The sequence below is a fragment of the Phoxinus phoxinus genome (genome assembly GCF_949152265.1).
Source record: "Phoxinus phoxinus genome assembly, chromosome: 11".
Lineage (NCBI taxonomy): Eukaryota > Metazoa > Chordata > Actinopteri > Cypriniformes > Leuciscidae > Phoxinus > Phoxinus phoxinus.
In genome coordinates, this window is record NC_136886.1 from 14,559,765 (window position 1) to 14,575,662 (window position 15,898).

General features: G+C 37.6%; 1 protein-coding gene across 2 annotated transcripts in view; it reads left to right on the top strand.

Annotated features, from left to right (window-relative positions):
- The window catches only part of zc3h3 (zinc finger CCCH-type containing 3), a 62,930-nt gene that overhangs the window by 4,655 nt on the left and 42,377 nt on the right, over positions 1-15,898 (top strand). The gene's annotated exons all lie outside the window — the stretch shown is intronic.

Below are 15,898 nucleotides of genomic sequence, written 5' to 3' on the forward strand. Positions count from 1 at the left end.
GGTCACAGGCTTCAGTTCTATCCACTATAATTCTATTCAATCAGAGGTTATCAAGCATGTCTGATATTTTGAGCCGATTTTATAACACATTCATTGCTTTTGTCGCATGTTTCGAAGTTGGAATGAAAAGTCTGGTAGTTTAATGTATAATGCCCATTTAACTCTTATAAAATGGCTAGAGTTTAAAAACTGTTCAGATTTTAAATGTTTTGTAGCATATCCCTGCCATTTGAGCATTGGTGAAAACGAGGTAGTACTAATTTGATCAGAGGTGGTAATGGGCTTTGTGAGCCATTATTTTATCATTTATAACTAGACCTGCATTGAATATTGTGCATTATTGCTTCACAATTCACAACTTATCTACTTTTAAACTGCAAATCTCTGGCTTTTAACAGACTTTAAAACTGTTTAACACATGCAACCGTATTTAGGCTCTGCAGAGGTTTTTCTTTGTCTGAAATCCCCTAAATGGGGAATATCCTGAATTAAGTCTATTGTCTGACCAACAGAGGGCAGCATGATCACAACAGCCTGATTGGTTTAAGAGGGAGTAGGTTTGGGTGTGATGGCCCGTATCCGCTGGGGATAGGAGGAGTTAATTAATTGCCCAATCGGGCCGTGATGGTGTACATGTGCCGATAGCGGGTAATTTGCAGCAGTGGCTCGCCGTATACGGCTACACTATCAAACCCTGCCAGCGCTCTCGCTCAGTAGATAAAAAGGAGCTAATGCGTAATTATCCCTTTGCAAATTGGATTGTTTTAACGAACTGGAGAATATAAGCCCAACCTGATGGAAAGCAATCACTGTTTTTACAGCCAACTCCACCCCCTCCACCCCATCCCTGGGAAGGCAAACCGACAATCTCACTGTATTCGCTTGCGGTCTGTTTCTGCGCACATTAGAGTGTCAGTATCACTGCCTTGAGTGCCTTCCTTTTCCATACCTGTAAATTTGCATGTGTCTCTCTGATATTATTGCCACCAAGATCTTGAAATGGGAAGTTTTGTCCCAGCCAGGTGATGCATTTGGTTTGGTTTGGTTGGATGTGAAGAGAGAGGGGCGAGTGGGAAAGACAGGGTGGGTGATGGAGGGGTTAGCCAGAGGGACTCTGTGCAGGAGATAAGAGTGGCTAATAAAGAGCAAATTGAATTACTAATGAGGAGAAAGAGGGCAGCCGCGTTAAAAACCACCACTAACTGCCTCTCCTCACTGCCATGGCCACTGCCGCGTGACATCTCTTAATTCCTTCTCTGATGAGTGCCCACCAAATGTCTCTTTCTCTTTCTCTCTCTCTCTCTCTCTCTCTCTCTCTCTCTCTCTCTCTCTCTCTCTCTCTCTCTCTCTCTCTCTCTCTCTCTCTCTCTCTCTCTCTCACTCTCTCTCACTCACTCCCTCCCTCCCTCCCTCCCTCTCTATCTGTTTACCGAGGCTGGTTGGTTATCTGTTGGGGGATTTAAAGGGGCATAAACCTAAGTGAGCAGTTAGGAGCGTAATGAATTGCGGGCAGGGGAGAAGCGCCTCGATAATCCCATAAAATAGATAAATGACAGAACACAATAGTGAGGAGATGAGAGGGAGGGAGAAAAGGAGAAGAGAGGAAATGAAGCCGCCTGAAGCGTCTCTACAGAATTTTGGCTTAGGACTCTTGAGGGCTCATACACAAATAAGGGCAACTTGGTGCGCACTGATTGGTCTTCACTCCCTACAGAACAGCTTCATATATTTGTGGATACATTTACACCCTTAGTTACAAGGTCTTCCCATGGTTTGCTGTGGCTATTAGGGATGTACCGAAATTTTGGCCGAAAGAGAAAAAAGGCCAAAAATGTGAGCCGAAAATATATCCCGGCCCTCAGTATTCAGCGCTCAAGTTTCACTCTCGCGCAGCATTTTTGGTAACTTTGCAAGTGGCACCACTTCTGAAGATACACAAAAAAATGTGACAGTGTGACACACAGATCGTTAACGGTGGGTCCTTGTGGTAATTACAGTATGTGGACAGGAAATCCAAACGCTCATCATCTATCGATTATCATAGATCATTTAAAACATGTAAGTAGTAACTTTACGTGGCCGCTCACTTTAACGTTAACCTAGATGAATTTGCGCTATTATTAGGTGCATATCCAAGTGTTTGTGTGGATTGTGTAAGCTGAAGTATAGCGTGCTGACTGCAAGACATAGAGGCATTCAATAAATATTAATTGAATTAATAATCTATATTAATTTAATTAATATAGATGTGCGATTAGTCGACTAATGGCTTAAATGAACGACTACTATTCAACTAGAAAACTAGAATCCTAGTTAAATCTGATTCTACGAATCAACTAAATGAAGAATAATATATTGATATATTAATATTTAATATTATTGTACTATATTTTGTCCAATATTGGTGTGTTACTTTAAATAAAAGTGTGGTTATTTTATTTTATTTGCTTGTATTTTTTTAAATGAAGATTCAGTAAAATTGAATTTAATTAAAATGTCTAATAATAATAATAATAATAATACAAATAAAAAATAATAAAAAAAATCTGTTAAAATGTTTGGCTAAGTGGATCATGGATTTTTGGTTTTCGACCCAGAATTTTAATTTCGGTGCATCCCTAGTGGCCACATATTGTACTAAACTGTTTTTCAGCTGTAGATGTAGATGATGTATATTCACTGACAAATGTGGGATGGACATTTTGAGTTTGTTGTATTATTTTTCTATAACATTAAAAATGTTGACATACATGAAAATTGCTCATGTACACTACCATTTAAAAGGTTAAGATCTGTAAGATTTTTTTTTCAAAACAGTAAACATTTATTATGTTACAAAATATTTCCATTTCAAATAAATGCTGTTCTTTTTTATCTTTCACTTTCACATTCATTAAATAATTCTGTAAAACAAAAGTATCACAGTTTCCACAAAAATATTAGGCAGAACAACGGATTTCAACATTGATATTAAGAAATGTTTCATATTAGAAATTCAGCTTTAGATTTTTTCCAGATGGATCATGTGATGTGAGACAGCCTGAAAAAAATCCAGAATCCTTGTTTTAGCATTTATTTTTAATTAAAATAAGAAATAAAAACAACAAATAAAAAAAACTGTAATTTTTTTTTTTCTTGTAGACTTTATATGAACATTATATGGGTAATAATGTGCTATGTGGTGTACATATCTGACGGTGGCTTCAGATCTCCTCATGCGTGTTTGTGTAGGCAGCCTCTCCATGTGTTAAAGCGATTAACTTCAGGCCAGGGAGAGTTGCTGTGGCTTTATTTGGTAGGATGTATACCTCCACCCTACCCCTTCCATTCCACACACACAAATACACACTGTTCAGGTCAAAGTTTTAACATCTGCTGCAAATGATTGGGATTTTAATGTGTAAATCAGAGGGCAGTGTGTATCTTGTTCAGGTGGCAATCTCTGGTATACAGTGCATACACATGTTGACCTGCTTATGCATCGATATGGGAGGTTTACGATTAAGTTATGATTTAGTTGGACACATCGCTCTTCTCGTATAAATGCATACTCATGTTACCGCAATTCCACAAATGCGCCTATATACACACCTTAGCCCTGGCCACCTCCATAGGGGTCCTATTACAAAATTTGCACCTTTTTATTTAACCATAAATCACTTGTCCGGTCTTTCACAGCTCTGATCCCACTGACATTTTACACTCTTTCTGTTGGTGCCGTCCCTCACCATCTCATGTCAAGTTTACACGCATGCAGACGGTGGCCACACATGCAAATGTTAACAGCGCCTAAATATTGGTTTGAAACCTAAATCTTTTAGGTTTTACATAGTTTTTGTATTTTTGTAAAAAAAAGAGCAATGCAGGATTTATGATCTGTGATCATGTACATCACGTCATTTCATTTTGGAGGAGGTGTGCTGAGGCACTTTAATCTATGCATAGCTGCAGCCTAATTCAAAGGGTCCCCACACAGTGTTCATTCCTCCTTATACAACAAGCAAGGGATATCTATAGAACTTCAGGTCATTCGACAAAATCTGTTTGGTCTCATGAGCATGTATTATGTTCGTTGTAAAGTGTGGTGTAAGGAAGGTATATGTTTTACGAAGGGTTTGTGTATGTTGATCCTGTCTCATCTATTTTTCTCCCCGATTTTGCATTACATTCTGTCACTTTATAGGCAAATAGTATAATTTCCATAGATTAACACAGTGCTTTACCCCTCATTGCAAAACTGCACACTCAGTCAACGTTAAAAAACGTGCACATGCCTGGCAAACAGGATTTTGCAATTGGGGGAACCCTTACATATGGCAAGCTATCACATGACCCATTACAAAAAAATAATTATGGTAGATAAAAAAAAAAAGTATCTTATGCTCACCAGGGCTGCATTTATTTGATTAAAAATACAGTAAAAACAATAACAGTGTGAAATATTATTTTAATTAAAAACATTTTTTTATGTAATTGATTCATGTGATGTAAAAGCAAACTACAAAACTACAAATACAGATTATTTGATTATTAAAAAGTTCAAAAGTATAATGAATATTTTACATATCATTTTTTTTTAACATTTTACAGACACATAAATATAGAGTGAGCGAGTGGGTGGGTGAGTGGGTATGAATGGATAGCCAATCTCTCCCTCTCCCTCTCTCTCCCTCTCCCCACTATATATATAGTTTTTTTTAAGCATTAGCGCTGGAATGCCGTTTTGTATTATCCCAGCCCAATTAAACCCCCTGCTGGCAACCATACACAGATTGTAAATTTTAGAGGTGACAGCCAGTGCGTCAGTCTCCACTTGCCCTTAAGCGTTCGTTCCTTATGTGGTTTGTTTGTTTATTTCAGTTTGTTTTTTTGCATCACTCACTAGTTCACACTTCCTTTAGTTTCTGCCACTTTTTTTCACACCACTGCTGCTCCCTCATCTGCTGGATCTCATTCCCAGCTCTCCCACACCTCCCGTTCTTACATGTGTCTCTACCATATTGAGTAAGCATCCCAGCTCCAGTCCGGTAATATATACCCTGTTTATGACAAATGTGTGTCAGCCGGCCCTGGTTTACTTGATCCACATGCCCTCCTGATCCTAGGTTAGCGCTACGATGCAAAGCAGGAAACCTACTGTGGAACTCTGCGGTATTTGTATACTGTTAGCTATGGATATGCGGTTGCATTGCAGTTGTATGGATACAACTGTGTGTGTGTGTACAGGGTGAAAGCGAATAGGGAAAAGAAGCACAAATAAAAGCAAGTGCAATGTGAATAGTGGATCTGAGTGCAAAAGAAATGGTAGTTATTTGTGAGGGCCTGCAAAGTGTCCTAACTTCTCTCAAATGTTATCCGAGAGATATTTGCTCTAAATACCATAATGCCACAGTGGTTTCATCAACTGCATCAGTCACGCTTGCACTCGCACACCGTCGACCCTCAGTCTCTGGGATGAACATTCTGCTCATTCCACCTCACTTTCTCAGGCCCTGCATGTCAAGCAGATGGGCCAACTTGCACTTTAATGGTTGTAATCTCTCCCCTTCACCAGTGTCCTCTGAATAAACATCCAACTACTCAAATTTGTGCTCTATACGGGTCCTGGCACGCACACACCAACCTGCTCGTAATGTATCCAGCAGGCCTGTCTTTGGGAGGACCACCCACCCACCACCTGTTAACAGCTATTGTGTGTGTGTGTGCGGATTTTCTGCAGTATATCTCAACTTGTCTGTCCCTCAGCTGTCTGTTGTCAGTTTTTCTCTGTCTACTTGTTGTTTGTACAATTGCTAATGACTTTCACCATATTCTCTACATCTACATTCATACTTAAAAGGTGTCATCCCCACAGTCCAAGATTTTACAAGATTTTGCAACAACTAAGTTAGAAAGCTAATTTTTGAGGCCATTGTACACATTAACACTAAAAGTGTAGTATTGGTTCAGAACACACAGGTTGTATTTACACTACAAGCTTTATGTGGTTCAGATTTTATTTTGGTATCCATTTTTTCTCTCTCGGTTGTTTACATTCACTTAAGACTTAACTGACTATGTTTGTATTAATGACAAACAGTAGACTGTCAGTCTGTCTTTAACACGAACGCCACCATACATTACTGTTCAAAAGTTTGGGATCAGTAAGATTTTTTTTTATGTAAGAAATTAATGAATTCTAGCAATTAAGGACACATTAAAATGATCAAAAGTCACAGAAATTGTAAACCGTTATTTTAAATTGTGATAATATTTCACACTATTACTGCCTTTAACTATTTTTGATCAAATAAATGCAGCTTTGGTGAGCAAAGACTTTATAAAAAAATATTTAAACAACCCCCAAAACTTATTTGATTCTCACTATTTGATTCATTCTTTTGTTGATCGTATTTGATTTATTCTTTAGCTTTTTTGTTAAACTTCATGCATTAATTTCCTTAATGCATGTGTGCTGATTGACATCTCAAACAATATTTTAGACATGCACAGATACAAAAAAAGTAATTTACAGTGGATATCAATTTATTATAAATCTAATTCTTAAGTTTAAATATATTTTAAGATATAAAAAAATCTGAAGGAACTTGGTTGAACATGTTATTGTGGCAATGGGCATCATAGAGCACAGCAAGTATTTTAGCATGGAAGCTTCTCTATATAAATAGATGTTTACAAATAATTTGGTCAGAATGTAGTAGCATACCACAGCAACACCCGGTATACAACCACAGGACAACGGATCAGCCTCAAACTGCTTAACCAAAAGACCTCTGTGCTCGACATGGATTCCCAGTGTGTAATGCGTGTACAGTCACTGACAGACGTAGAGAGACATTATCCAGTGCTCTTGTGCCTTGCTCCTCTCCTCTGTGGTGGCGGGGCTCCAGGCCTCTGGCTGCTCTCTTGTCAAACTGTCAGCTGGCCATAATTAAAGCTTCTCACGGTTCGGCCTTGCGTGACACACCCAGGCAGCAACGCAACTAACAGCCACCTGCCAGGCACACCCGTTCCCTGCACTTATGTGTAAACTGCATGTGAGCACCTGCAGATTAAGTGGAACTTTGAGATGAGCGTCTAATATAAGCTTACATGGGAAATGTATAAGGACAAACAGAAATAGAAATTGTGTTTATTGTCAAACTGTTTGTGCACATTGTCAGAGTGGAACTAGTTTTGTGTTTGTGCGGTAAAGGGTTGGTGTGTGAGATCATTTGTTGAGTGTTTGTGCCAGCAGTTGAAGGCTAAGTGATGAAAAGTGTAATCCAAACTCCAGTGAAACGGGACACTGCGCTTACAGTCTTTCCTTCCCTGTTTTGGGGGTAAATGTTTTCTTGGTATCCCGAGGGGTCTCCAGTAACCCAAGGGACAGAATAAATCAGAAACCTTAAACAGGACATGCCTGCTCATTTTTTAAGAACATACACGCCATTTTCCGCCTCCAACGCATGCATTGTGTGGGTATGTGTCCAGGTTCTTGGGACTTAAAACATGCTTGTTTTTATGATTTATTTGTGAAGTGTCAGTCCAAATATAGCTTTACTTGACTAATTAATGTTGACACGTGTGATTATCATCATCTAGTTTCTGTAGTGATAACTAATTGCTGTATATCAATTACCATGCAGTTATCGCCAATAATGATTATAAGCCAAATATAATTAATTCTTAATTATAATAAAATGCATATATATATATATATATATATATATATATATATATATATAAATACAATTGTAGCACAAAACACGTATTATAAAATATTATAGCCTATATTTATAAACAGTAGCCTATGTGTGTGTGTGTATGTATATATATATATATATATATATATATATATATACATATATATAACAATTATTTTAAATAGTATATATTTCACAATATGACTGTTTTTACTGTATTATTGATTAGCTAAATAAATGCAGCCTTGGTGAGGGTAAGAGACTTCTTTCAAAAACATATATATATATATATATATATATATATATATATATATATATATATATATATATATATATATATATATATATATATATATATATAAAAATACAAACTTTTGACTGGTGCTGTATAAAAAATATAATATTTATGATAATTAGGCCTATAATAATGTGTGTATTGTTTTATTTTCAAACTTTTTTTGCACTAATATTTTGACCTAACTGCCCTCTTTGCTGTTATTTAAGTGTACTTTTTGTAGCACAACATTTGTTTTAAGACCATGGCAAGTTTCCTACAAATGGCACGTTATAATATTACCTCTTGCCCAAGCCCTTTAAGTTTCCCTTTTCCAGTAATCTGATCTTAGCAGTCCCTCCCATGCACCCTTCATCTGTCCACACTGTGTGAAGTGTTACCATAATAATCACAGTAAATTTGTATTGGGTAGGAGGCAGACTCTGCAGTCTAAAGCCAGCCAAACACATCTATAATGAGGCTTTTTGGCCCTCTTTGAGAGTGGATTGGATTGGAGTGGGTCAAGCTCATGGGGTTAAAGGTCTCCTAATGGTAGGTGTCAGAAAGAAGACCTAGAGATTAAAGTCCCGGGTTTACTTCTTTCTCCGGGTTCCGCTCCATCAAAATCCTTTGACTGTGAGTGCAAATTGATTTCTGATCTATTATTCAAGCGCCCAAGTCTCTACTTTGGGCTTAAGGCTAGTCTTCATGCCTCACCTCAAACCAGTAAGGCACTCTTTTCTGATGAAGCCACAGAGGTCATGTTTACAGAGGGGTTGTACTTCCAGAAAAAGAGTCTAGTTAACACATCATTCACTTGCTCTGATGGTGTTCTTGAACCTCGACTCAACCTGTTAAACTCTTAAAGTTGACCTATGATTTTTTTCTTTTGGTGTGTTGTCACACTGTTGACATTTTACAAGAAAACTTGACAACTTGGCCATTGTTTTAGAATTGAGAATATCAGTGTTATTATTTATAAAAACGATTAGCTTCTGTACAAATTAACAATGCAACAAAAGGCTGGAATACACAACTTGACTTTTGCCCAGATCTTCTCCTTGATTTGCAGTCTAAACACGTTGATGCTAATTGCCGAAAGTCAGACCTAGTCTGCAGACTTTGGGCAGTCAGAGATGACCGTTTTCACACACAAAAAAAATCACATAGTGTATAATGGACACAGACTTTTAGCTTCAGACTGTGATTGCATCCAGTCGGAGGATATCAAACATGTTTGATATTTTGAACCGATCTTTGTACACATTTTTTTTATTTGTCATGCTTCACCTACCAATGAAGTATGTTTCTGCGTGGATTTGTTATGTTCGGAACAACTCGAAAGTCAACCATTTATAAAGTGTATGAAGCCTAGTGGTTTAAATCTGTTAAAAGTTGTGTAGTGTATTCTAGCCTTGATTTTTATTTATTTTTTTACTTGTTTCATAGCCAAGATGGTTAAGAATGGACTCATAATATCTTGGTTCTAAATTCTGCAGATCTATAATAAAATCTCAGATCTATAATAAAATCACTAGTTCATTTGTATGATATGAGAGATGACTGATGAAAGACAGGTGTATGAAGAAAGAAGAGGAAGTGTAATAATTAAGTAGACTGATTAATATCCATTTATATTTTCGGCTGTGGTTATGTGAGCCCACATATGTTCATATCATTTTTAGTAACCATATCCGAGAACAGTTTCAACACATCGCAGTCAATTACAGGTCTTGCAGGCAAAGTATAGCCATTTACACCACCTTCACTGATGCAGTCTCACTCGGTTTTTGGCCTTTGATCTGCCTTGTTCATTCTATCCAAGTTGTAAGTTACCAAGTTGCCAAGTTACTTCACAAGTTGCTAATTACAAACCCAGAAGCCCATGAAAATGTGACTCTTAAAGCTGTGACTCTTAAACTGTGACTCTGAAGTATCGATTTCTGTGCCACTACACCAAACTAAATTGCAAAAAAAAAAAAAAAAAAAAAAAAAATATATATATATATATTTTTTTAAACCCATGACAACTGGCCACTTTCACACAGCTGCAGAATATGGTTGTCAGTCCTGTATTTGAGTCCTTAATACGGTTAGGTTCACACACAGTTCAGCAACTACGGGTGTGACAACCACACATTGCACACACTACTGTTCAGAAGTTTCGGGTCAGTATTTTTATTTATTTTTATTTTAAAGAAGTTGGGCTTGTACTTTTATTCAACAAGGATGCATTAAATTGGTCAAAAGTCAAAGTAAAGCAATTTAAAATATTAGAGAAGATTTATTTTTCAAATAAATTCTATTTTTTTGAACTTGCTATTCATGAAATAATTTTCAAAAATGTTAACTATTTTCAAACCAGCATTTAGAAGGATTTCTAATGTGCAGGAGTAATGACTGCTGATAATTCAGCTTTGCCATCATAGGAATACATTACATTTTAAAATGTATTCAAATAGTTTTTTAAAATTGTAATAATATTTCACAATATTACTGTTTTGACTATTTTTGATCAAATAAATGCAGCATTAGTAAATAAGTGACTTTTTTCAAAAACATCTGAAAATCAAAAATCTTACTGACCCCAATTTTTTTAATGGTAGTGTCCATATAGGATTGCTCATGCAAAGTAGTATATGTACTTCCATTCCACAGTGTGTGAAGAGGGTGATTGACTTGTTTACGATAAACAAACTTGACCCTGTGGCCCTAAGAATATTCTAGAATTGCTTCATTTCACTGCACATATGAATTACATGGTTTGTGGAAAAGAAAGATCTAAACAATCAATAGGGGATGTCAATAAAACAACCGCAGTTCAATGCAACTGGAGCTTGTGTTACTCTCAACGCCTTCCATATGCTTGGATCAACTTCTGTGACCATAGGCTAATGGTATATTTTTGTCCCTTCCTCTCCCTCGATCTTTCCTTCTTTATGACGGAGTGATGAAATTCTCCTAATTAACTGGCTGGCTGTAGCTGCCAGAAAAGCCATCCAGGGGCTAGAGTACACACATACCTCCCAAACCCACAGTCCGCTCCACCTGGCCCACGGCCCATGACGGAGGGGTGAACTGGGAAACCCGACCCTAATCACTCTCAACTTTCCAGTGGCCCAGACATCGGAGCTCACGCTCTATTCTGGGCTTGAGAAGTAAGCCAGCTAACCATGCAGGCATCCCTTCATTCGCCTTTCTCTTTCCCTGCTGTTCTTAGTGTCTGACCCGGCCCGTTTTCTGTCTGTAATTCCTTGTGATGGTCTTCTTATGTTTGCTCCATCACATCCCTTTTCTATGCCTCCCCTCACTCTCACTCGGTCTCAATCTTTATTTTGCTCTCAGGGGAGCAGTTAAGTACCTTCAGATCTCTTAGAGACTCCTGGTCACGATTGGCATGCAAGTTCCATGGCTCAACAGCCCCTATGCAAGTAAGCTCCGTAAACCCTGCGTGTACACACACACACACACACACACACACACACACACACACACACACACACACACACACACACATAGACACACACACACACAGAGAGAGAGAGAGAGAGAGAGAGAGAGAGAGAGAGAGACTACACCAACAAGCTATCTCAGTCATCCTCACAGGTGGCTGTCCAAATTTAAAACCACAAGCTGTGTGTGTGCGTTATCCTGGGAAATGTGTGGGAGCTTGTTTAACACACAAAGCTCACAGACTGATAGACAGATGAAATCTGTGAAGTGAGTGATATGTCAATGGAAGCCCCCTCAGCTTTCTCTTTCACTTTCTCTTCATCCAAATTTTTATTTTTGCTTTCTTTTTTTTCTGATTTTAAACTTCTGTATCAGTTTTGTAAATTGTAATTGGCCTATGCAGTGCTTTTTAACTTGTTTTGCTTCAGGTTCAGATTTTCTGTGGGGCATCAAAGGATATAATACAATTGTTTATTTTAACTATTAATCATTATTTTTATAAATTAAATTTTTTTTTGTTTTTTTTAAATGTATTACCATGAATTTATATGTAGGCCTACAATAAAATAAAATTTGTAATATAAAATATTACAAAATACTAAATTAATATCAGGTCAACATTGGCTTAATTAACAGTAGTCAGATTAACCAGTTTTGACTTCTAAAGATCTTGAATTTTGTTTTCTTTTTATTTTGTTACACACACACACACACACACACACACACACACACACACACACACACACACACACACACACACACACACACACACACACACACACACACACACACACTTAAGTTAAGTACTACTCTTTTAGATACCAAGTATGAATGTTATGTCTACATGGTATTATTCATATGTTAAAATTCTCTAAGACCATCAGTACACATGTACAGCCTGGAGCCTCACTAGCACAGAATGCGGTTCTCAACTGGAGGGCCACAACCCCAAAATACTAACCACATAATTTAGCATAGGATATCAATAACCCAGCTTATTAATAAAGAAATTGATTAATACTTATTTTTCTTGGAATTATCAGCTGTTAAGTCATAAGACTTCTGACAACATGGACTGGTTGCATGATCCTCAAAAATCCTTAACAAAAACAACAATTACTTGTGTGTGTGTGTGTGTGTGTGTGTGTGTGTGCGCGCACACACACTTTTTCTGTGTGAGTCTCCATTTAATTATGGATGATTGTTTGTGTTGGTCTGTCAGCCTGCACTGTTGTTAAAGGACTTTAAGATAACTGCTAATTCCACTCCTGCAGTATTGATCTGCTGGGTATAGTTTTATAGGCTCCCACTCAAGCTACATAATTAATGCTTAACGTATTCAATTAGTAAGCTTTGCTCTGAACTGAGAGAGTAATTGAGTCCAGTCTAGCAGGAAGGGCATATTACAGTATGCGTTTGTGTAAATTTGTTTGCCTTGAATTGGAGTCTTGACTCCCTGCACACGTTCGATGGGACGGAGGTTTGAGTCGGACATATATCATGTCCTGATTCCATTGCCTTCATCTCCTTACCAAACTCTGTGCTAGAGATTTTGCCACTATAATGTAGCTCATCTATTGGTTGTATTCCCACTGGTGAAATCATTGCACCTGTCTCATGACATGATTCCAGCTGCTATTTCTGCACCTGTATCAGTTCGCCGCACACCATGCAGACATCGGCACAGACTAGGTCAGGGAAATCTGCCAAAACAATTGCAGATCCTCTTTCATTTCTCTGAGTGTTCCAGAGTTAGTTAGTTGTCCATTTCGTTGATTTTCCTCTTTCTAATGTCCTTTCTCATCTTTTGAAATTAATCATAGTCATAATATAGCTGGCACTTCTCTTTCTACACGAAGACAAAATGTATTGTGTTGTTCTATTATATCCAGTATTACCAATGAGAGATCTTTTTTGATCATTACTAATCATCACCTGCAGAGGGAGCTCTTTTACAAGGGCCCATTGGTCATTTAAACCACTTGATGATTTGGCCAGTACATACTGAAAGACTGAAGGTTCATCTGTTGTACCCATTTAGCAAATTTGTCTTAAGTAATTAATTAATTGTTCGCAAACACGTTTCTTGACTATGATTCTTGGGACATGGGGCAAAATAGTGGCAGTGTGAATGACAATAGTTTGTCTGTGTCTGGCTGAGAATAGTGTCGAGGGTCTTTCTTTCCCACACCTGTGCACTAAGAGCGTTCCTCTCTGTTGACAGGAATCACATATCCCACACACTCATGCCCCATCCAAATAAAGAATCGCGGTAATTAGAGGAAGACATGAAGCACACTGACCACATGAATTTAGAGATTGTGATCTAAAGATAGTCTTTGTCACTTTTTTAAATATATTGGTGTCTCTCATATAATGAAGTTTACTGATATATACGAGTTCCTTTCAAATTAAGAAATAGTTCATCCCAAAAATGTTTTATTCTGTCTTGTTCCAAACCTGCATCGTTTGTTTTTGTTTTGTTTTGTTTTTTCTTTGCGGGAACACACCAATTTAAACAGCCATGGTCAGCGTGAAGATCTGCCTGAATATTCTTCAAAATATCTTCTTTGTTTTTCTCAGAAAAACGAAAGCCATACAGATTTTGAGGAACATCACAATAAGTATTTAAATTGTGGTAAATAATGAAATTTTTGGGTAAACTTCCTTTAATATAGAAAACCAATCCCTTTTAATAGTTGTGTTTCTTGTCTAATTTACTATGAGAAGGAATTCCATAACATATGTGGATTAAAAGATAAGAAACCCAAACCGTGTGTGTGTGTGTGTGTGTGTGTGTGTGTGTGTGTGTGTGTGTGTGTGTGTGTGTGTGTGTGTGTGTGTGTGTGTGTGTGTGTACACGTTCACGCAGGGTGTGTTGTTCTGGTGTGACATAATTATATGTGGTTTTGCACATCAAGCTGTGTGTTATAGTATGTGTGCATTTGTTGTTCGTTTCCTCTGTGAGCAGCACCAAAGTACAGATATAGGGAGAGAGAGGAGCTGGATGGTATTGATCAGGGCCAGTTCATTTTCTGTTGTCCCCGGTGAGTTGCTCTGTGGGAAATAGCTAGTTTGTCTCCTGTCAGGGTGGCTGTAGAGGGACCTGGGGTTTCATCCTGGTTAGTGATAGTCACTTATCTGGTCAGGCTTTGCAAATATATTGTATGTGAGCTGCTGCTAATAACTTCACACACATCACTCATTATATATGAATTTACTTCATTTCTATAAATCATATCAACCTTTAACAGACAGATGCACAATAATGCTGGTCATATGCTTATTAACAAACGTCAGCCAGAACTGTGTATTGTGTGAAGAATCCTCTATTATTTCTTTTAGATTAGCATTGAGACACCCATCACAGTAATCTTCAGAAATATAATATAAAAGACTACTTAAATCTAGGTATATTGTATGTTGCGTTACATGGTTCTGCTATCAAGCTGGCAAATGGTACACCATTGATCAGTTCTGTGTGGTGTAGTATTGCCTGACACAGACTGATTTATTCACAATTTTGGGGCCATCTGTATATTTAAAAAGTGACAGCAGATCCCATGTGGAAGCACTGAGGTGGAAGAGTCACGCTTTTAGGGACAGTGGGTGGCGTTATATTGATCGTGTGTAGTGGTGAATCAGTCCTAAACACTAGTGGCTTCAGTGGTTAAATGTTTTGCGTTTTCCTTTCCCCACACCACTGCTGTGCTTTATGTTAGAATTAAATATTTATTGTTAGAATCATCACTGTCCAATTCCTTTTTTTCCTCTTTTTTTATTATGCATAAGAAAAATGTAATCAAAATAAACTTTTTTAAAATTTTTCAATATATATTTTTGTTGTTGAGTTTTGTGTGTGAGCGGTTAATTCAGCATTAGTTAATATTATATTTGAGCTGTTTAATAAATGTAGTCAGGCAGGCTGTCTCATTATAAGTCCTGTGGCATGCAACCGTCACCCAATCTAATGTTGCACAAGTCATGGCCTTTTCACATGGAACACTGCCCGCAGATTTTAAGAAACCACTGAGAGAAACACAATTTATGATCATCTTTTACAACCGGACCAGACAGACAACTGTGCAGGTATGAGTGTGGGGGGGATATTAAATATAAATATTATTTTGCTTCATGCTGCATATTGAGTTAAAGTGTTAAAGACAGTTGTTAACTGATTGTGTGATATGTAATAAGATCTTTTTATGGTCTAAACGATAGTGTTCCTTAATGCAGCTCTGCGGTTAGTGTTAGTGAATACCACCTGGCCTATTTTAAGCTGCACTGATTTGTCCCTCTCCCTGCCCTGCCAGGGCACTTGTCATGTCCCAGATCCACTTTCATGGCATTCTCCACTTAACGAGTTTGTGGATTTTAATGACCAAAGTTTGAGGTGAAGCCTCTGGACACTGTCACTCTTTCTTGCTCCCTCCGCCATTATGAAAAGGTTGTAGATTTTGTCATTGCTTGGCACAGATCCCGTGCC